Source organism: Hypanus sabinus, chromosome 8, assembly GCF_030144855.1.
Source record: "Hypanus sabinus isolate sHypSab1 chromosome 8, sHypSab1.hap1, whole genome shotgun sequence".
Lineage (NCBI taxonomy): Eukaryota > Metazoa > Chordata > Chondrichthyes > Myliobatiformes > Dasyatidae > Hypanus > Hypanus sabinus.
The window spans coordinates 57,277,377-57,301,110 of record NC_082713.1 but is presented as its reverse complement, the minus strand read 5'-3'; the positions used below and the strand labels follow the sequence as shown (position 1 = coordinate 57,301,110).

General features: G+C 41.0%; 1 protein-coding gene across 1 annotated transcript in view; it reads right to left on the bottom strand.

Moving 5' to 3' along the window:
* The window catches only part of hdac8 (histone deacetylase 8), a 98,031-nt gene that overhangs the window by 19,056 nt on the left and 55,241 nt on the right, over positions 1–23,734 (bottom strand). The gene's annotated exons all lie outside the window — the stretch shown is intronic.

Genomic DNA, 23,734 nt, shown 5'->3' with positions numbered 1-23,734 from the left:
AACCCAGTGCTACAGAAACACCAACAGAAGCTCCGAAGATCTCATCCCTGGGAGAGAAAGGATACACTAAGAAGATGGACTATACCTAGAGACAACTTGAAAAACTGGCCCAGAACAGAGGACTCTGATGAGTCAGCCTCTGCCCAGTAGGGATAATGAGGTTAAAAAAAAGACTGTATTCAGTGACTTCCTCACATTCATAGGGTAGGGGACACCCTACCTTGATCTTAATGCCTACTTCTCTGAATTCATATATATGGTCAATCAGCAATTTCACCCTGTTGATTCATTGTTTGCCCATACAAATCAGAGAGAGATGGCTAGGCAGGTAATTATTGAAACTGCAACATGTGGGATCTAATACCCCTCACTGTGGCTCATGATAACTACACTTACAGAAAGTATTGGTAGTTCAGGGAACTGACCTGCCAGCTCGGAGTTGATTAGCGAGAGTCTGAGCTTCAGATACTGTGACACATCAGGAAGGGGAACTGTTACCCAAACACTTTCCAGAAGGCAGTTACACTCTGTAAATTAAATACCTAAATTTTTTTCAGTAGTCAAGGTCAGTAAGAAATAGTTATAAAATAGGCAGGAGGATGCTGAGGTCTCAGTTCCTACCATCGTCTAATAGGTATGAGGCATATGCTCCTTGTTGACATACATGCAGGGTTTGCAGGATGAATATGCAAACTATCCAGAATACTATAGCATATGTGGGATATATGATATGGGGGGGGGGGGGGGAAGAAACAAAAATATACCAGCGAGGAGATATCATTGTTAGAGTAACAAACACTGTTCTTTGGGCAGGAGAGGAATTTGGATTGGAAGGGGGAGGATACAGTTGTAGTCCCTGTGGGCACTAATCATCTTGGAAAAACATTGTGTTGGAGATGAACAGCAATTTGAAATGAAATGGGTAAGCAGAATCATAAAGTTAATAATCTCCCGTGCTGGGGCAAGAGAGAGCTATTGCATTGGGATGGGTTTCATGTGAACCATGATGGGACCAATATCCTGGAGAACTGTGTAAATAGCATTACTGACAGGGCTCTAAACTAATTGTAAGGGATGAGGGTTCAAGTATCAGGAAGCGAATCAAAAAGAGAGACCAGTTGCAGAGTGGTAAGGAGTGAAAAATCAAAATGTGACAAAAAGAAGCAAAAATATAACAAGTGTGCAATTAAAATTGGAACTGGAGTAACAGATGCAAAAATGTCAAAGTTTGAGACTCTATCTGAATTCAAGCAGAACCTGTAACAAGGTAGATGAATTGACATCGAAAACAGAACTAAATAATTTGGTTTAATAACTACTGCAGAGATGTGGTTGGAGGCTGATCAGGACTGGGAACTCAATATTCCGGGCTATTCTGTGTTCCAAAAGAATAGGCACAGAGGGCGGGGAAGGAAGGGTAGCATTATTAAACAAGGAAGGTAGTGATGAGCAGTTAATTTGTTGCAGTGGATAGACAAAAAGAACAGTAAGGAAAGAAGACTTGAGTAGAATGATCCATTAGTCCCCGAAGTATTGTCTTGCGTGAGGGCAAATCATAAATGGGAAGGAAACTGCAAATATTTTGACAAGTTTTAACCTGCAAAATGACTTGGACTAATCAAAGTGGTGAATTTGTACATTGTTTTTTTGTAGCCTTTTGCTGTGGAACCTAGGTGGGAACAAGGTTTTAAGAAATTAGTCATGTGTAATGAGTTAGGATTAAAATGAGATTTTGAAGAACTAAAGTCACACTACAGGTTTCAGTTGACAGCGCCTCTCCCTATAGATGCTGCCTGTCCTGCTGTGTTCCACCAGCATTTTGTGTGTGTTGTTCGAATTTCCAGCATCTGCAGATTTCCTCGTGTTTGCTCTACAGATTTCAGATACAGTTTGAGGATGAATTCCTCTAGTCTAAAATGAGTGTCTTCAACTTAAATAAAGACAAAAAAGAATCCAGGAAGAGTTGTTTTGAGTGGAAAGCAGGTGAAAGGAAAGGTAGTAGATAAGCAGTGGCCGATATTAAGACTGCATTGAGCGTCTGGAGCTGCAATTGGATTCATATTGGAGCATCCGCAATGCTGAGAAAGTCGTGAATAGCACGTTCAGTGAGTTGGCCACACCGCAGGTAAAGGCTACACGGGCAGAAAGGGAATGGGTGGCCACTAGACAGCGTAGCGGTAGGCAGGTAGTACAGGAGTCCCCTGAGGTCATCTCCCTCCTAAACAGATATACTGTTTTGGATACTGTTGGGGGAAATGTCTCATCAGGGGAAAGCAGCAGCAGCCGAGTTCATGGCACCATGGGTGGCTCTGCGGCACAGGAGGGAAGGAAAAGGAGTGGGAGAACTATAGTGCTAGGGGATTCGATTGTAAGGGGAATAGATAGGCGTTTCTGCGGCTGCAAACGAGACTCCAGGATGGTATGTTGCCTCCCTGGTCCAAGGGTCAAGGACGTCTCTGAGCGGCTGCAGGACATTCTGGAATGGGAGGGTGAACAGCCAGTGGTCGTGGTGCACATTGGTACCAACGATATAGATAAAAAACGGGATGAGGTCCTACAAGGTGAATTTAGGGAGTTAGAAGATAAACTAAAAAGTAGGACCACAAAGGTAATAATCTCTGGATTACTACTAGTGCCATGTGCTAGTCAGAGTAGAAATAGGAGGATATTTCAGATGAATACGTGGCTTGAAAAATGGTGCAAGGGGGAGGGATTCAAATTTCTGGGGCATTGGAACCAGTTCTGGGGAAGTTGGGACTGATATAAACAGGACAGTCTGCACCTGGGCTGGACTGGAACCAAAGTCCTAGGGGGAGTGTTTGCTACTGCTGTTCAGGAGGATTTAAACTAATGTGGCAGGGGGATGTGAACAAGTGCAGAGAGACAGAGGGGTTTAAAATGAGGGTAGAAGCAAAAAGTAGTAAGGTGAAAAGTAAAAGTGGCAGGCAGGCAAATCCAGGGCAAAAAGCAAAAAGGGCCACTTTTCAACATAATTGTATAAGGGCTCAGAGTGTTGTAAAAACAAGCCTAAAGGCTTTGTGTGTCAATGCGAGGAGCATTCATAACAAGGTGGATGAATTGAATGTGCAGATAGTTATTAATGAATATGATATAGTTGGGATCACAGAGACATGGCTCCAGGGTGACCAAGGATGGGAGCTCAACATCCAGGGATATTCAATATTCAGGAGAGATAGACAGGAAAGAAAAGGAGGTGGGGTAGCATTGCTGGTTAGAGAGGAGATTAACGCAATAGAAAGGAAGGACGTTAGCCTGGAGGATGTGGAATCAATATGGGTAGAGCTGCATAACACTAAGGGACAGAAAACGCTGGTGGGAGTTGTGTACAGGCCACCTAACAGTAGTAATGAAGTTGGGGATGGCATTAAACAGGAAATTAGTAATGCGTGCAATAAAGGAACAGTAGTTATAATGGGTGACTTCAATCTACATGTAGATTGGGTGAACCAATTTGGTAAGGGTGCTGAGGAAGAGGATTTCTTGGAATGTATGTGGGATGGTTTTCTGAACCAACATGTCGAGGAACCAACTAGAGAGCAGGCCATTCTAGATTAGGTATTGAGCAATGAGGAAGGGTTAGTTAACAATCCTGTTGTGCGAGGCCCCTTGGGTAAGAGTGACCATAATATGGTGGAATTCTTCATTAAGATGGAGAGTGACATAGTTAATTCAGAAACAAAGGTTCTGAACTTAAAGAAGGGTAACTTTGAAGGTATGAGACATGAATTAGCTAAGATAGACTGGCAAATGATACTTAAAAGGTTGACGGTGGACATGTAATGGGAAGCATTTAAAGATCTCATGGATGAACTACAACAATTGAACTACAAAAACCAGGGAAGGTAGTGCACCTGTGGCTGACAAGGGAAATTAGGGATAGTATCAAGTCCAAAGAAGAAACATATAAATTAGCAAAAAAAAGGGCACACCTGAGGACTGGGAGAAATTCAGAGACCAGCAGAGGAGGACAAAGGGCTTAATTAGGAAAGGGAAAAAAGATTATGAGAGAAAGCTGGCAGGGAACATAAAAACTGACTGTAAAAGCTTTTATAGATATGTGAAAAGAAAAAGATTGGTCAAGACAAATGTAGGTCCCTTACATTCAGAAACAGCTGAATTGATCATAGAGAACAAGGACATGGCAGACCAATTGAATAACTACTTTGGTTCTGTCTTCACTAAGGAGGACATAAATAATCTTCGGAAAATAGTAGGGGACCAAGGGTCTAGTGAGATGGAGGAACTGAGGGAAATACATGTTAGTAGGGAAGTGGTGTTAGGTAAATTGAAGGGATTAAAGACAGATAAATCCCCAGGGCCAGATGGTCTGCATCCCAGAGTGCTTAAGGAAGTAGCCCAAGAAATAGTGGATGCATTAGTGATAATTTTTCAAAACTCCTTAGATTCTGGATTAGTTCCTGAGGATTGGAGGGTGGCTAAATATAACCCCACTTTTTAAAAAAGGAGGGAGAGAAAAACCGGGGAATTATAGACTGGTTAGTCTGACTTCGGTGGTGGGGAAAATGCTAGAGTCGGTTATCAAAGATGTGATAACAGCACATTTGGAAAGAGGTGAAATCACCGGACAAAGTCAGCATGGATTTGTAAAAGAAAAATCATGTCTGATGAATTTTATAGAATTTTTTGAAGATGTAACTAATAGAATGGATAGGGGAGAGCCAGTGGATGTGGTATATTTAGATTTTCAAAAGGCTTTTGACAAAGTCCCACACAGGAGATCAGTGTGCAAACTTAAAGCACACAGTATTGGGGATATGGCATTGATGTGGATAGAGAATTGGTTGGCAGGGAGGAAGCAAAGAGTGGGAATAAACGGGACCTTTTCAGAATGGCAGGCAGTGACTAGTGGGGTACCGCAAGGCTCAGTGCTGGGACCCCAGTTGCTTACAATATATATTAATGATTTAGATGAGGGAGTTAGATGCAGCATCTCCAAGTTTGCGGATGACACGAAGCTGGGCGGCGGTGTTAGCTGTGCGGAGGATGATAAGAGGATGCAGGGTGACTTGGATAGGTTAGGTGAGTGGGCAAATTCATGGCAGATGCAATTTAATATGGATAAATGTGAGGTTATCCACTTTGGTTGCAAGAACAGGAAAACAGATTATTATCTGAACGGTGGCCGATTAGGAAAAGGGGAGGTGCAATGAGACCTGGGTGTCATTGTACACCAGTCATTGAAAGTGGACATGCAGGTACAGCAGGTGGTGAAAAAGGCAAATGGTATGTTGGCATTCATAGCAAAAGGATTTGAGTACAGGAGCAGGGAGGTTCTACTGCAGTTGTACAAGGCCTTGGTGAGACCGTAACTAGAGTATTGTGTGCAGTTTTGGTCCCCTAATCTAAGGAAAGACATTCTTGCCATAGAGGGAGTACAGAGAAGATTCACCAGATTGATTCCTGGGATGGCAGGACTTACATTTGAAAAAAGACTGGATTGACTCACTGAAATTTAGAAGATTGAGGGGGGGATCTTATTGAAACGTATAAAATTCTAAAGGGATTGGACAAGCTAGATGCAGGAAGATTGTTTCCGATGTTGGGGAAGTCCAGAACGAGAGGTCACAGTTTAAGGATAAAGGGGAAGCCTTTTAGGACCGAGATGAGGAAAAACTTCTTCACACAGAGAGTGGTGAATCTGTGGAATTCTCTGCCACAGGAAATAGTTGAGGGCGGTTCATTGGCTATATTTAAGAAGTTAGATATGGCCCTTGTGGCTAAAGGGATCAGGGGGTATGGAGAGAAAGCAGGTACAGGGTTCTGAATTGGATGATCAGCCATGATCATACTGAATCGTAGTGCAGGCTCGAAGGGCTGAATGGCCTACTCCTGCACCTATTTTCTATGTTTCTATGAAGTAGCTACATATAATGCTCAGCATTAAATTTATTGCAGTTGGAAAGATGGACTCAATTAAAAGGATCAAAATATTAAGCACTACGTTCAACTAAAATTAGAATATAGAAAAGTGACAAAAGCTGCTGGTAGGTGAGCAGACTGGGAATTTTTCAGGAACTGGCAGCTCAAAACTACAAAGCTGAGTAGCGGAAATTTGACTATGAGGACAAACTGGCAAGGAATATCCAAACTAACAGCAAGCATCATGGATACATGAAAAGAAACAGGGCCACAGAGGTAATTGTACAAAAAAGTACTATTACAGTAAATCTACATTATTGCAGACTGAAATTGGATAAAATTAAACAAAGTGTGCACATTTAAGCTTACATAAGATGTGTTCATATTCAGCTGGCTGAATAGAATAAACCTACTCTCTGTGGGCACGCATCTGGAGTGAGTTACAACAGTGCTTCACAATACCAATGTAAAATGCAGTTATTCAGCTTTCAAGGACTAATTGTTTACAGGTTCTACAAATGTTTTTTTATTGCAAATATTGTTTAGGAAAGACCATAATATGTCTAATAATATAAATCTATAATTAAAACAGTATTATATAAGCAATATATATTTTTTCACTAAATTTATTGCTGGAACAAATTGTTAACAGAATTCATAAATGCACAACACTTTTGAAGGTTTAACCCTCAATACTCTCTGGTACAATACACTCCAAATGATAGCATCTCTTCAATAGAAAATCCTATTAACAAAACAATTCCTTATACAATTGCTTTGATTGCGAATATCATATTTGAATGTAGGTGTGATAATTGGTCAGGAGCCATTGTCAATGCTGACAGTTATTGACAATGCACATCTTCTAAATTAGCCACAGATGAAGTAATTATCACAAAGCGCTGCTTGCAAGTAATTACTGAAATCAGCTGCTCAAGACAACTGTAATAACATCAGTACAGATTCAATCATCATCACAAAATTCCGGTTAAGAAGTATAACTATTGATTAACATAATATTAATAGATATTCAGTCACTGGTCTGGTAAATGTTTGTGATGATGAGATTTCTCATTACATGCTGCTGGATGTTCAATGTCACTGAATCTAACTATAGAAGGGAATGGAATTAACAGTAGTGAAATGGATCATCACTTGTATGTACTGTATATATGTACAATATAAGACTTTTGCACAGCGCTGTTATTTGTCAACATGAAAGGCAGAGAGTGTTTGTTAAATCTGGCAGGAGCAAAGGATGTTGAGAATTGCAAGGGTGGACACCATGGGAGGGTGTGGAACAAGAGGCAGAGGGTGACGTGGGTGCAGACCATCCAGCCCTGAGACACCAGGCAGGGTCATCTGATTCCAGACTATTGGTTCATTAATCATTACGTCTGTCTGATGTTTCCCACTCCCTCCCCCCTTTCCTTTCCCCCTTTCCCAATCATGGTTCCCCTCCCTCTCCCTCCCCCCTTCCCACTCTCAGTGCACAATAGAGATCCATATCAGTATCAGGTTTATCATCACTCACATGTCATTAAATTTGTTTTTTTGTGTGGTAGCTGTACAGTACAATACACAAGATTACTATAGTACCGTGCATGTGTTAAGAACACTAGTCTCCAGGCTGGGTGCGTATGCACCAGTATCACCCCCTGCCCCTAGCACTCCTTCTCTGCATCTGCACCCCCCGTCCACCCATGGCACTCCACCTTCCCAACATCCTTTCATCGGGATTCATATACCTAAGGTACTGTATGTGAGCAAGACTGTGAGCAAGCGTGAGAGAGTGTGTGTGTATTTCATTATCCATTTACCTTGCTAATGTTAAAAAATACTATTTAAAGAAAATCATCAAGCTTCCAAGCAGATATAGTCAAGACATTAGTAAAATATGATTTTTAGAATATTGTTACCTAGCATTGGATTGAATGTTCGAGATACTGGCAGAACTACATGAATGAATACTGAAATGAGGCTCAAATTCAGGGAGTGGATAAAATGAAGACTATACCAAGTCTTCCTCTGAAATTCTCATATTATTCCTGGTACTTGGACATGAGAAGATGAAAGAACAGGTATTGCATCTCCTGCAGTTGTGTGCAATGCTTGATTTAATTTTAATCATGACTTGTGCTTCACTTTTGGCTTCAGGCATCATGGTCCTTCAGAACAGTACAATCAAAACTGAGAATCCACCTGACCCAGATACATGTCATAACCCTCCGTGGAAAACTTTTCTCTAAGTAATACATTACTCATGTCAACAGTCCAGCATGGAGAAGCACTGTTCCATTCTCATTCCCTTTGTGGAAATTTACCACTTCAGCCAGTGCTGCAGTCCTCACTTTCAAGGGGTGGCCCAGTTCCATGTTTTACCAGGCTACTGCTTCTGTTGTGAACAGACTTTCCTTTTGTACAAGTACTCCATGAAACACACTGTCTCTCATTATATTAGCTCATAATAAGAGGATCTTTTGTCTGAAATTTGCAGTGCAAAAGATGTACTTATATACAGGAATTCCAAAACTACAAAGTCATTCCAAAAATGGAGTCTAGAAATAGTGATATATTTCTCAGTGGAAACGAATACTTGATCAGGTTTATATTCCTTTGAGTTGCAGTAAAGCAATTCAACTTTCAAGCTATTCCATACTAGACTGCCTTAATGCAATATGAAAAAGAATTGTTTGCAAGTCCATATCAAATCCCCATCTTTCATTAGAAATTTAGAAATCACATATATTCTGCAATAAAAAGCTTCAATCAGGGAGATAGTGCTCATCTATATATTACCTACTTATTATCACACAGGAGGTTATAAACCTTGGGGCTGCCGGAATTCCTATCGATCCCATTTTGCCCCTCCACCTATAATTTATATCTCTCCCTCTCTCACAAACATCCTCATCGGCTCCCTTTAATTCTTCAGCCATTTACCTACATGAAGCAATAGTTTTTTTAAAAAATCTGTAGCTTATTAACCTAACACAACTTTTAGAATGTGAGGGGAAATCTAACAAGTTACAGGGAGAACATGCAAACTCCATACAGAGAACCCCCAAGGTCAAGATCAAAACTAGGTTCCTGAAACATTATGACAGCAGCACTAACTGCAGCACTACCATACTGACCAGAATATTTGCAAACAGCTGCACTTACATCACCTTATTCATAGTCAGAAGCGTAATGACAATCTATCTGCGAATACTTCTGCCATCAGTTATAAAGACCACTGCAAGGTTTGATCTCACATCTGTTTACTGAATTAGTGGTGTATTGGCAGGCAATTTTCTTTAAGAAGCAAGGATCAATATACTCAATAATCCTGTCACCAAGCTCAGAAGCTCAATCCAACTTACTTCTACTCTGTGTAGCAGTTGTTCAGCTCATTATTTCAGTTCACTACACCCTCAGGTTCTTTCTCCCAACAGGCCAGTAGAGTTATCATCATTCACTGGTTAAGGAGAAATATCATCAAGCTAACATACATATATTTGGGTCAAAATGGAACATGTTGGAAGCACCCAGCAAATTAAACTGCATTTGTGGGGAGAGAACTGAGGGCAATTGGTGCACACCAAAAGTTGTTAAGGCAACAATTACTTTAAAAACTGGAAAACAACAAGAGGAAAAAAGAAATAAATTGGGAAAAAATGTACAGACACAACTCCAAACAGAGGGAATAAATTCATTAAATTCTCATTCATTCCCTCTCCTTCAACATGCTTGTTTCCTCATTACCCAAATCCTGATGAAGAGACCTTGATTTGACATACTACAGTCAAAAGAAAATCTGCAGATGCTGATAATCCAAGTAACACACACACACACACACACACACACACACACACACACACACAATGCTGGAGGAACTCAGCAAGTCAGGCAGCATCTATGTAAAAGAGTACAGTCGATGTTTTGGGCCAACACCCTTCATCAGGACTGATGAAAGTTTTCAGCCCAAAACATCAACTGTATTCTTTTCCATAGACGCTGCCTGACCTGCTGAGTTCCTTGACATACTAACTCTGTTTCTCTCTCAACAGGTGTCATTTGACCTGCTGGGTACTTCCAGTATTTCCTGTTTTTGTTTCCAATTTTCAACATCTGAGGGCTTTTGTTCCAATATATTTAGAGTTGTCAGTTTTGACTGAACATAATAACTAGTAGCAGAAGCCAGAGCCAGCCATGCAAAGAAAATGTACTGTAACTGCAATAACAAGAGGCTGCAATGATTCAAAACAATGAATAGATCATAAGGTTCCTAACATGAATTGCTAAGCATACCATGCACCCTATTATGAAGATACACACAAGTTAAATACAAAAACAGAATTAAATATTTGGTATACTAGCTATTTACAGTGATGCTTTTGGCTATGTATAACAAAATGACAGTATCCTTTCTTCCAAAATGAAAGCAATTCCTGACTGATAAAACTTTGTGCTGGAGCTACGTGTGAAGTAATAATGTGTATACGCGGCTGAATTCACCTAAGAGTGAAGCATTATCATATAAAGGCTGATGTAAAATAGATGATGAAAAAAACAGTCAAGGGAGCCATTAAAAAGGACACCAACTACTAATTATTGTGAGTAACGCCTAATTCATATCTAGTCTTCTTGTCATTCATTCAGGATGAAAGTCAGTAACAGAAATCTGAAACTTCAAATGCTATTTGCCAATACTGTTGAAAGGACAAAAAGGGTGAATGGAAGGACATTATCTTTCATCTACTGTCTCTGGACTGCTTTGCTTGCAAACTTTGTATTGAAATATCAGAAGATAATACATTAAGGATGTTATATATTTTAACAAATAATTGCATCCATAAAAATGTACTGTCAAATAACATGGTCCATGGTGATTTCCAAGACTTTTTTTTGTTGACTGTGGACTATCTTGGAGATTTGTCAAAATTGCTACAGATATTTAACACTATCCCTAGTCATAGTAACAATGAAGACATCCAGAAATAAAATAATAGTTGTCAGCAGAGTGTGCATATAACAGGGTAGGGTTTTGAAAAGAAGATTTTAGAAGGCTATATTTAACTGTGCTATCAATATTTGTCTGCTGATATTCCCTTTATCATTATAAATATTCACTATTTAGCCTAGAAAATGTATCACACAGCCTTGTTTTGTCTTATGCTACATAATTCATAATTGATTTTACCCAAGTACATCACATTAGTAATGAATCATGTATGAAGTTGCAACAACTGGAAAGTTGGACCAGGAGTCTCCTGTTTCAATTTGAGAGAGGATGCCTGACATTTTTCCTTTTCCAGCTATGTATCTAACGCTATCAATTGTCATCTAATGCAACTGTCAACCCACACTGATATAAACTGAACCTCAGCCCTCCACACAATAACCACTGTCTTAGGGGAATGAAAAGCACATTATAATCTTGATTTAAGAGGGTCATCCTGCTGACACACTTCACAAAACTCTCTGGAGTCTACTCATACAGGTTCCACAGAGCTCAATGTAACAATAAGTGCTTTTGAAGAATGTAATCAATGAGAACACAATGTTATGTTAGTTTAGTGATCACTTTGCAGTAGTACAAGCATGGGCTAGTTGTGCTGGTACTTTTTTAGGCTAGTTGTTCTTGTTACAGCAATAAGCAGGAAATTTTAGCACACCAGTGTACAATCCAATTACTAGGCAATTATTTTCAGGAAGTTTAACAGTGAATAAGATTCCAATATTTTTGGGAACTCCGAAATTCTTTGCGCAAGAAGAATTTACAAAGCATAAATTCATTTTTTAACTTTGAAACTTCCTTTAATTAAAGACATGGTTAAATATTTTGTTAGTAACTGGGCAGTAAATACACATTGTTTAACATGAATAAAACAAAAAAATACATGAGATATTTAGCAGGTCAATAGGGCACCTGCAGAAAGAAAGCCTTTTAGATCGACAACCTTTCATCAGAAATGAAAAATGATAAAAACCTTTACTAATAATACTAATATCTTTAACAAACCTACTGATTCTCAGTTATGCTGATTATACCTCTTCCCACCGTCACTAGTAAAAATGACATTTCCTTTTCTCAGTTACTCCGTCTCTGCACTATCAGTTCCCAGGATGAGGTTTTCCATTCCAGAACATCTTCAAAGATGCTTCTTCAAAGATCAGGGTTTCCCTTCCTCTACCCTCACTCGCATCTCATACATTTCCCACATTCACACCCCATTTTCATGTCGCCATAATAGGGATAGAGTTCCTCTTGTCCTAACCCAGCGCCCCACAAGCCTCCGCAAACTCTGCCATCTTCAAAAGGATTCAACAAGAAAACATCTTTATATACCCCCCCACCCCACACATTCTGCAGTGATCGCCCTTTCTCTGACTCCCTTGTCCATTTGTCACTCCCCAGTGACCTCCTTCCTGGCACATAAAGTGCTACATCTCCCTAATCACCTCTTTCCTCACCACTATTCAGAGCCCCAAACACAGCACTTCATCTGCGAGTCTGTCGGGATCAGCTACTGTACCTGGTGCCGTCTCCTCTACGCTGGTGAGCCCCATTGCAGATTGGAGGACTGCTTTGTTGAACATCTTTGTGCATTCACAAAAGGCAGGATTTCCTAGTGGCCAACCACTTTATTTCCATTCTCCATTCCCATTCCTACATGTTGGTTCATGGCCTCCTCTACTGTCACAATGAGTCTACTCTCAGACTGCAGGATCAACAACTCATACCTCTGGGTATCCTCCAAACTTACAGCGTGAACATTGATTCCTCTAACTTCCGGTAATTTCTCCGTCCCCCTTCTCTCTTTTTCCATTCACCATTCTGGGCCCCCGCTTACCCCTTCTCTTTTCTTCACCTGTTTACACTTTCCTCTAGTGCCCTTCCTCGTTCCCTTTCTCCCCAGTCTACTATCCTCTGAGATCCCTTCTTTAGCACTTTACCTTTTTGACCTATCACCTGCCAGCTGGACTCCTTCCCCTCCTCTCACCTCTGCCCTCCCATCTTCTTATTCTGACACCTTTCCGTTTCCAGACCTGATGATGAATTTTGGCCTGAAACATTGATTGTTAATTCCTCACCTTGGATGTCATCTGATTTGTCGAGCTCCTCCAGCATTTTGTGTGTGTGCGTTACTCTGCTATTTAAAGCAGAGAAGAGGAAGGGGCAGGAAGGATAAAGCACATGATACATTAGAGCTCAAGAAAGCCCAGACGACAATTATTGCTGGTGCCCTCTAAGAAAGGGTGGAAAGTGCCTGCTAATCATTGATGATTTGCCTGGAGGAGACATGAATAGAAGGTGATAAATGATGGCAGAAGAACAAGAATTATGCTGGAACTGTAAGATGCAGTTTCTGAAAAGCTGAAATAAAATACAATTACAAATATACAGCAGTCTTTTATTGTCATCCTTCCCTGCTCTTCCTCAGATGAAACAAAAAATCATATGAAGATCTGGATTATTTTAAACTCCACCCTACCACAAACATTTACTTTCTCTCCACCTCTCCTTTTTTTCTTTATTCCCTCACTTTTCTAGTTCTAATGAAAGGTCATTCTGTTTCTTTAATCACAGATGCTGCCCAGCTGACTGAGCACCTCCAGCATTTTCTGTTTTTATTTCAGATTTGTGGCATTTGTAGATTTTCAATCTTTATACTGGAAGGTAAGTTTGATCCATTAGAGGAAATAACCAACAATGGCACTGGACAGTGTCTTTAATTCTGCAATTCCATCACCTTCAGTAACATTGATTCTCCTTTATGTTTCTCAACCTTTCTACTTGCTCCCTATTTCCACACCACTCCATTTAGTTCTCCAATACTAGTTCTAATGTTGTAAGGCTCCTAGTATCTTTCAGTCCTCCTGCTGATCTTGATGCCACAATGAATGAGCAAACTCAAAGGTAAAGAAAAAGCAGACTATAATGACAGCAATCTTCCTTGAAGACTCACAACTTTTAGGCATTATTTCAAATGTGGACAGCTGTGTAAATCTCTTCAGAGCTGCACATTTCTAACCATTTCTGAAATCAAAAGGAAAATTAGCCTAAAATAAATCCAAAACAACAGCAAACTCGAGGAAATCTGCAGATGCTGGAAATTCAAACAACATCGCACACACAAAATGCTGGTAGAACACAGCAGGCTAGTCAGCATCTATAAGGAGAAGCGCTGTCGACGTTTCGGCCCGAAACATCAACAACACTTCTCCCTATAGATGCTGACTAGCCTGCTGTGTTCTACCAGCATTTTGTGTGTGTGTTGTTGTCCAAAATAACAGCCTATGTTTCCATGCCAGCTAAAGTCACCAAGACATAAAATCAATAAATGAGCACATGAATCATTACAAAAATAAGATCATTAAAACAACTCATGAGATCCATCTAAGACTGGAAACATTCAATAATATCTTTTCATTCAACTTTGTAACATAATTAGTTTTTTTTTTAACTAGCAGCTGGGCTTGAGATAAAAATGAACAGCCACACACTCAGTGATATAAAGTTTCACATGGCTATTATCTTCCCACAATGAGACACTGGTGCTTTAGTATTTCATGAACACTATCCAGCAGATACAGTTGCTAGAAAAAGTTTGTGAACCCTTTTAAATTACCTGGTTTTCTGCATTAATTACTTATAAAATGTGGTCTCACCTTCATGTCTTTGGCTCGAGAGTCTTCGGCGAGGAGACTACGCCAGGCACAATTGCAGAGGGTGAAGACATGACCACTAAGCTGATTCAGTGTGCTACATGCATGATGTGGGAGGTCAGGGACACTGATGGTGCCCTCGGCTGCGACAGCTGTGGAAAGTGTGTCCAGATTCAGCTTCTGAAGGAGCATGTTGCAGCACTGAAGAAAGAACTGGATGACCTCAGGTTTATCCGCGAAAATGAGGGTGTTCTGGACAGGACCTACAGTGAGGTCGTTACACCAAGGATACCGGAAGAGAGAAAGGGGGCGACGATGAGGAAGGAAAGGATTAGCTTGAAGTACATGAGAACCCAGGGGAGGTACCTCTTGTAAACAGGTTCACCCTCTTGGAAGCTGAAAGAACAGAAGATACTGCCAGTCTGAGAGGCGGACAGGACTGCGAGCCGAAAATTGGTGCAGAAGCAGAGCCGAGGAGTCAGACATCAGGAAGAGCCGTGGTAGTAGGGGACTCCATAGTAAGAGGTACGGAAAGGGGCTTCTGCAGCAACAGGCTAGACTTAAGGATGGTGTGTTGCCTCCCTGGTGCTAGGATCCAGGACATCACGGACCGATTGCAGGGAATCCGCAAGGGTGAAGGTGAACAGCCAGAAGTGGTAGTGCATGTCGGCACAAATGACATTGGGAAGAAGAGCAAGGACATTCTGCAGCGGGACTTCAGAGAACTCGGAAGAAGGCTGAAAAGCAGGAATTCCAGGGTGGTTATCTCTGGTTTGCTTCCAGTTCCTCATGCTGGAGAGGGCAGGAACAGGGAGATAATGGATCTGAATGTGTGGCTGAGGATCTGGTGCAGGAAGCAAGGATTTACATTCTTGTACCACTGGGATCTGTTTTGGGGTAGGGATGAATTGTACAAAAGGGACGGGTTGCACCTTAATAGGCGGGGGACCAGCATTCTGGCAGACAGGTTTGCCACCGCAACACAGATGTGTTTAAACTAAGTAGTGGGGATGGGAAGGGATTTGAACTGGAAATATAAGGATGGAGTTAAAGGGAAAGTGAAAATAAGAAAAGTTAAAAAGGACAACAGAATCAATGGAGTAGAAAGCTCAAGAAGAGATCATACAGTATGGCCAAGCGAAATAGGAATTGATATGAAAGGAGAGGGGTACCGAATTAAAAGTATTATATATGAATGCACGAAGTATAAGGAATCAAGTAGATGAGCTTGAGGCTCATTTGGAAATTGGCAAGTATGATGTTGTGGGAATAGCTGAGACATGGCTTCAAGCGGACAAGGCCTGGGAAATGAATATTCAAGGAAATACATCATATCGAAACTGACTGGCAGAGGGGGGACATAGAATCTGGGGATGTAGAGTCAGTATGGATAGAACTGAGAAATTCTAAGGGTAGAAAGACCCTAATGGGAGTCATCTACAGGCCCCCAAACAGCAGTCTGGATGTAGGGTGTAAGTTGAATGAAGAGTTAAAATTGGCATGTTGCAAAGGTAATTATACGGTTGTCATGGGGGATTTCAACATGCAGGTAGACTGGGAGAATCAGAATGGTACTGGACCCCAAGAAAGGGAGTTTGTGGAGTGCCTCCGAGATGGATTCTTAGAACAGCTTGTACTGGAGCCTACCAGGGAGAAGGCAATTCTAGATTTAGTGTTGTGCAATGAACCGGATTTGATCAGGAACCTTGAGGTAAAGGAACCATTAGGAGGTAGTGCCCATAATATGATATGTTTTAACCTACAATTTGAGAAGGAGAAGGGAAAATTGGATGTGTCAGTATTACAGTTGAACAAAGGGAACTATGGAGCTATGAGGGAGGAGCTGGCCAAAGTTCAATGGAACAATACCCTAGCAGGGAAGACAGTGGAACAACAATGGCAGGTATTTCTGGGAATAATGCAGAAGGTGCAGGATCGGTTCATTCCAAAGAGGAAGAAAGATCCTAAGGGGAGTAAGGGCTGACGAGGGAAGTAAAGGGCAGTATAAAAATAAAAGAGAAGAAGTATAACATAGCAAAGATGAGCGGGAAACCGGAGGACTGGGAAGCTTTTAAAGAGCAACAGAAGATAACAAAAAAGGCAATACGCCAAGAAAAAATGAGGTGCGAAGGTAAACTAGCCAAGAATATAAAGGAGGATAGTAAAAGCTTCTTTAGGTATGTGAATATATTATGGGGAACAAGGAAATGGCAGATGAGTTCAACAGGTACTTTGGATCTGTCTTCACTAGGGAAGACACAAACAATCTCTCAGATGTAATAGTGGCCAAAGGAACTAGGGTAAAGGATGAACTGAAGGAACTTTATATTAGGCAAGAAATGGTATTGGATAGACTGTTGAGTCTGAAGGCTGATAAGTCCCCGGGACCTGATGGTCTGCATCCCAGGGTACTTAAAGAGGTGGCTCTAGAAATCGTGGACGCAATGGTAATCATTTTCCAATGTTCTATAGATTCAGGAACAGTTCTTGCTGATTGGAGGGTGGCTAATGTTGTCCCACTTTTCAAGAAAGGAGGGAGACAGAAAACAGGGAATTATAGACCGGTTAGCCTGACGTCAGTGGTGGGAAAGATGCTGGAGTCAATTATAAAAGAGGAAATTATGACACATTTGGATAGCAGTAGAAGGATCAGTCTGAGTCAGCATGGATTTATGAAGGGAAAATCATGCTTGACTAACCTTCTGGAGTTTTTTGAGGATGTAACTATGAAAATGGACAAGGGAGAGCCAGTGGATGTAGTGTACTTGGACTTCCAAAAAGCTTTTGATAAAGTCCCACATAGGAGATTAGAGGGCAAAATTAGGGCACATGGTATTGGGGACAGAGTACTGACATGGATTGAAAATTGGCTGGCTGACAGGAATCAAGGGACCAGCAAGGTTCGGTGCTGGGACCACAGCTGTTTACAATATACTTTAATGATTTAGATGAAGGGATAAAAAGTAACATTAGCAAATTTGCTGATGACACAAAGCTGGGTGGCAGTGTGAAATGTCAGGAGGATGTTATGAGAATGCAGGGTGACTTGGACAGGTTGGGTGAGTGGGCAAATGTATGGCAGATGCAGTTTAATGTGGATAAATGTGAGGTTATCCACTTTGGTGGCAAGAACAGGAAGGCAGATTACTATCTAAATGGAGTCAAGTTAGGAAAAGGGGAAGTACAACGAGATCTAGGTGTTCTTGTACATCAGTCAATGAAAGCAAGCATCCAGGTACAGCAGGCAGTGAAGAAAGCTAATGGCATGCTGGCTTTTGTAACAAGAGGAATTGAGTATAGGAGTAAAGAGGTCCTTCTGCAGCTGTACAGGGCCCTGGTGAGACCCCACCTGGAGTATTGTGTGCAGTATTGGTCTCCAAATTTGAGGAAGGACATTCTGGGTTAATTCCCGGAATGGTAGGACTGTCATATGTTGAAAGATTGGAGCGACTGGGTTTGTATACACTGGAATTTAGAAGGATGAGAGGAGATCTGATTGAAACATATAAGATTATTAAGGGATTGGACACACTGGAGGCAGGAACCATGTTCCCGCTGATGGGTGAGTCCAGAACTAGAGGCCACAGTTTGAGAATAAGGGGTAGGCCATTTAGAACAGAGATGCGGAAAAACTTTTTCACCCAGAGAGTGGTGGATATGTGGAATGCTCTGCCCCAGAAGGCAGTAGAGGCCAAGTCTCTGGATGCATTCAAGAGAGAGTTAGATAGAACTCCTATAGATAGCGGGGTCAAGGGATATGGGGAGAGGGCAGGAACGAGGTACTGATTGTGTATGATCAGCCATGATCACAGTGAATGGCGGTTCTGGCTAGAAGGGCCAAATGGCCTACTCCTGCACCTACTGTCTGTTGTCTATTATCTAAGTCAATAACACTGGACAATAAAGATTTTGCTTCTTGAATATCTTTAGGTGTATCTTATGAATTTTGGGCTACTGATAATGAAAATCACCATGAAATTTCCCTATCCTGCACTATTTTTTAAATAAACTTATGTTTATTATTTCAATTCATAATTCAAGGCAATTAAAATGTTGCCTACAATGTAAGCTGGAGAGTTTCCTATCTTGTCCAGGCATGCTTGGGCATGCTTAGGCGGCCTGGCTGCTGCATGGCAGGACAGGTTTTAGTAATAATTACTGGGTTCAGGACTGTAAGGATGAAATTTGCTATCACAAAAATTTCTATGAAGGATTTTGATATTTGAGACAGATGCTTCCTAGAATAACTGATGCCAAGATAAAGGAAAGCATTTTTGTTGGTCCACAAATCAAACAGGTCATCAATGACAGGCAATTTGAAGAATATCTTGTGGAACTGGAGAAAATCACATGGAAGGCATTCAAAGAAGTTGTTGAAATTTTTCTCGGCATCTACAGAGCACCGAACTACATGCAGCTGGTTGAAAGCATGTTTCAAGCATATAAAACGATGAAATGCAACATATCACTAAAGATTCATTTTCTGCATTCCCATTTAGACTTCTTCCCTGCAAATCTTGGTGCTGTTAGTGACGAGCACGGTGAAAGGTTTCACCAGGACATTGCGGTCATGGAGAAAAGATACCAGGGCAACTGGAATTCATCAACGCTGGCAAATTATTGTTGGACACTTAAACGAGAAGCCACAGATACTGAGTACAAATGAAAATCATTAACAAAATATTTTTAACTTAGTTGGACTATTGCAAAGCATCAACACCATTATGCAATTAAACACATTATATTCAATAAAAGTTAATTTGTTGTTTCTCCAAATTCCTACGTGATACAAGTAGTCTGAAATTATGGTAGTGCTCATCTTCAAGCAGTCTATCATAAACAAAAAAAATTCTGAGGAAACAACACTTTTGAAAAAATTTGCTGTCCAGTGTAATAGTCAAACACAATCTGCCTAAACTAACAACATACAAACAATTGTACTTCGTCTTGTCAATCCGAGTACACCAGTAAACAATCACAGTCTAGGTTCAAAAAAAGCGTATGAACTTCCAGGATAATGCCTTCTACAAGAGGTGTTTGGCATAAGCTGTTGCAATCAATGAGATGAGATTGGAGGTGTGGGTTTTAGAGGTGCCCTGCCTTATGAAAAAGACACAAAGTCAGGCTACTGACAGAACCTGCTCTTCTCAAGAAAGATCTGTTTATGTGCATCATGCCCTGATCAAAACAACTTCAGAGGACCTTAGAAGCAGAATTGTAGAGATGCATGAAGCTGGAGAAGGCTACAAAAGCATTTCTAAGGACCTGAGTGTTCATCAGTCTACAGTAAGTTGTTTACAAATGGAGGAAATTCAGTACTGTTAATACTCTCGCTAGGAGTGGGAGTCCTGCAAAGATCACACCAAGAGCACAATGTGCAATGCTGAAGGAAGTGAAAAAGAGCTACCCAAGGGTAACAGCAAAAGACCTGCAGGAACCTTTAGAACTCGCTGAAGTCTCTGTTCATATACAGTCAACATTTCAGGTCAAGACCCTTCAGCAGGATTGGAGAACGAAAGATGAGTAGATTTCAAAAATGGGAGCAAGGGGAGGGAGAAACACAAGATGAAAGGTGAAACCAGAGGGGGTGTGCAGTGAAGTAAAGAGCTGGAAAGTTGGTGAAAGAGATACAGGGCTGGAGAAGGGGGAATCTAATAGGAGATGATAGAGAGCCATGGAAAAAAGGGGGAGGAGCATCAGAGGGAGGTGATGGGCAGGCAAGGTGTTAAGGTGACAGAGGGAAAAGGAGATGAGGAATGGTGAAGGGAGGGAGGGCATTACCAGAAGTTCGAGAATTCGATGTTCACATCCGGTTGAAGGCTACCCAGAAGGAATATAAGGCGTTGTTTCTCCAACTTGACTGTGGCCTCATCATGACAGTAGAGGAGGCCTGGATAGACATATTGGAATGGGAATGGAAAGAGGAATTAAAATAGATGGCCACTGGGAGATCCCACTTCTTCTGGCATATGGAGCGTAGGTGCTCAGCAAAGCATTCTCCCAATCTACATCGGCTCTCACCAATATACAAGAGGCCACACTGGGAGCACTGGACTCAATATAAACCCCAACAGATTCACAGGTGAAGTGTCACCTCACCTGGAAGGATTCTTTGGGGCCCAGAATGGTAATGAGGGAGGAGGTGTAGGGGCAGGTACTGCACTTGCTCGGCTTGCAAGTGTAAGTGCCAGGAGGGAGATCAGTGGGGAGGAACGAATGGACAATGGATCCCTGTGGAAAGCAGAAAGTGGGGGAGAGGGAAAGAAGTGCTTGGTGGCGGGATTCCACTGAAGATGGCAGAACTTATGGAGAATTATGTGCTGGATGCAGAGGGTGGTGGGTTGGTAGGTGAGGACAAGAGAAACCCTATCTCTGGAATCCAGAGGAATTGAGAAGGGGATGGCACTGTTCCAAGCTTATACTGGTGTCTGCCCCCCACTTTTCCTACACCACATCGATGACTGCATTGGTGCTGCTTCCTGCAACCACGCAGAGCTCATTGACTTCATCCACTTTGCCTCCAACTTCCACCATGCCCTCAAACTTACCCGGTCCATTTCCGACACCTCCCACCCCTTTCTTGATCTCTCTGGAGACAGCTTATTTACTGATGTCAATTATAAACCCATGGACTCTCACAGCTACCTGGACTATGCCTCCTCCCACCCTGTAACTTGTTAAAATGCCATCCCCTATATTAGTAATAACATTGCTATGTTTCAATAAACTTTAAAATAAAAAGTCCCAAATTGTGCTGATCCACATCTTACCCCACCGAGACAGGCTCAGGTAATACTGCTCTGACTGAAAGTTTCAATTCATGAAGGCGGACTCATGGAGAGCATGATCCTTCTTCAGAAAGAACGTGCATCAACAAGCCCTCCCCAAAGTGAAGTGCAAGCTGCTACTTTAAGAAGTTAAGGGTTAGCTTCCAGAATCAGAATAACACATTTCAAATGAATGCTGAAACTGCTGCCATTGCCTTTGAAAACCCTTAAGAACTTTAACTAGCTGCCATGCTATCAACAGCTGTAGATGGTAGTGTGGAAGCTTGCACTCTCTGGGGTATAATGTCTGCAGACTTGAACCCTTTTTTCTATCCTTCATGGTGGTCCCCAAACATGGTTTCCTGTCTACAACTCTCTCTTCCATTCACAGCAGATTCAGGCCACCACTGAAGAACTATTTCAAATGATTGGAAAAATTACTGTGCACGTTATCAAAATTAGATTTAACAGCTTGGACTCAGCTCTAGTTGCTTTGGCAGCCACCAAGTATCTGTGAACTAAGCTGTCTGCTTTAGAGTAAAGAGGCTGAATATCCTTTTAAATAACACAGCTGCTGTTAGTGAGGAATTATGAAAAGCTACATCCTCTTTTTCTTAGTGATATCTAAGTGATGCAGTGCTTACCAATGAAAATGATGGTTGAACAAGTGTGCTATGCACAAGCCCGTTATAAATGAAAACATCTCAAAACTTGTACCAACTGAGAAATATTTTTTGCAAATTTAACATGGTACAATTAAATGAGCTCTACACATCCTCTAGTTGTACAAAGTTTCCAAGTCTGTTTTTTTTTAATCATTTTTGGCATCTTGCTCTTTCATAATCTGAATGCCTTTACTCAGTCCCTGCAAGGGTTGCAGCTATCCTACTTCTATTGCTCCTTAAAGCACTCTGAAAGGAACTTCTTTCATCAAGCGTTTCATCATCATTCCAAAAATCTCTGCGGCTGAGTCAATTTTTTTGTTTCAAAACACCCCAGTAAAGTACTTTACATAACAAGTTGTTGTTGCTTTGTTATAGGATCTCAATCCTCACCAAGTTTCAATACAAGTGACAGCTGTGATTATGTTCCCAGAAAGTAATGCAAAGCTCTGTTGTCTGTATGTGCATCAAGATGTGAGATGAAAAAAAAAATTATTTACAATTTTTGCTTAAATTTTGTAAGAGCAAATTTTCATCCCACATCCCAAATATTTTGGTAGTGATTTAGGAATTTCTGCTAACTGGAATTCTATAAAATGAGGGCTGCCTGTATCTAGTCTTTGCAGTATTCTTCTTGTTTCCTGTCTGGACTGATCACATTAGAAGAACTGTTTGTGTTCATGTCTTAATCTGTAATCATGAAGACTATCAAAGCCACCTTCTGGTGCCAGTATCAACAGAGAGCTGGACTTGAATAAAAGAGTGTTCATTTAATGCCAGGTCAAAATAAAGTCTGAAGATCTTGTATGCTTTGGAAATTAACATTTAGGAGGTTAGCTAATGTTATCAAAACATTGTGCTGCTAATTCTATGCTGACAAACCCACTAACTTCTTACCTGTGAGAAAACGATCCAATAATTTCACTTTTGAAATGTTCCAAACCATTTATGGCCATAATAAGCTGGGCATGGTATTATAAAACGGTATCAATCAGGGAAGTCAAGATTGAAATAATAAAATTAAAGTCTTCCCCGTGTAGGAGTGGTTTCATCATCACAATGTAGTTCCAGGAAATAAGAGAGCTTCTACAAGATTGTAAAAGGTCGACAGTTGCAAAAAGTACAAGTACAGTGTTTAGAAGGTGAGACAAGCAAATCAGAATGAGGAAATGGCAGAGATGTTAAATATGGTACTTGTATTCAAATTTAAAAATTCTGCCAAAAGAAGTAGGTCAGCTCAGTGGCACGGCGAATCGTGTTATTGTCTTAGTTCTGATCTCTGCTACTGTCTGTGTGAACTTCTATACACTCTCCCTGTGACCACATTGGCAACACCTCCCTCCCACTCCCAAGATCCCAAAGACACTGGCCACTGTAAATTATGCCCTGGTCTAGGTGATGGGAAAATTTGACAGGCACGTAAGAAATATCTGTTAACAGTTGAAGAGATTTCACACAGAGCTGCATGGACTCAGTGGGCTGAATGGCCTGATTCTATGTTGTAAAGAAATACAAAAAAAATTAAAGAGGGGAAACTTACAACAAACATGAAATAATATATCCTCTAGATCTAATGGTCCGCATATCTGGGATTTGAAAAAGATTGATGCAGAGAAAGTGAACGCATTTAGTGCCAATTACAAATTTTCTCATATTTTGAAAAAGATGAAATGTTAAATGGCTATTATGGAAAAAGGGAGGGAGAAAACAGAAATAAGGCTACATACTTAACAGCAGTTGTTAAGGTAG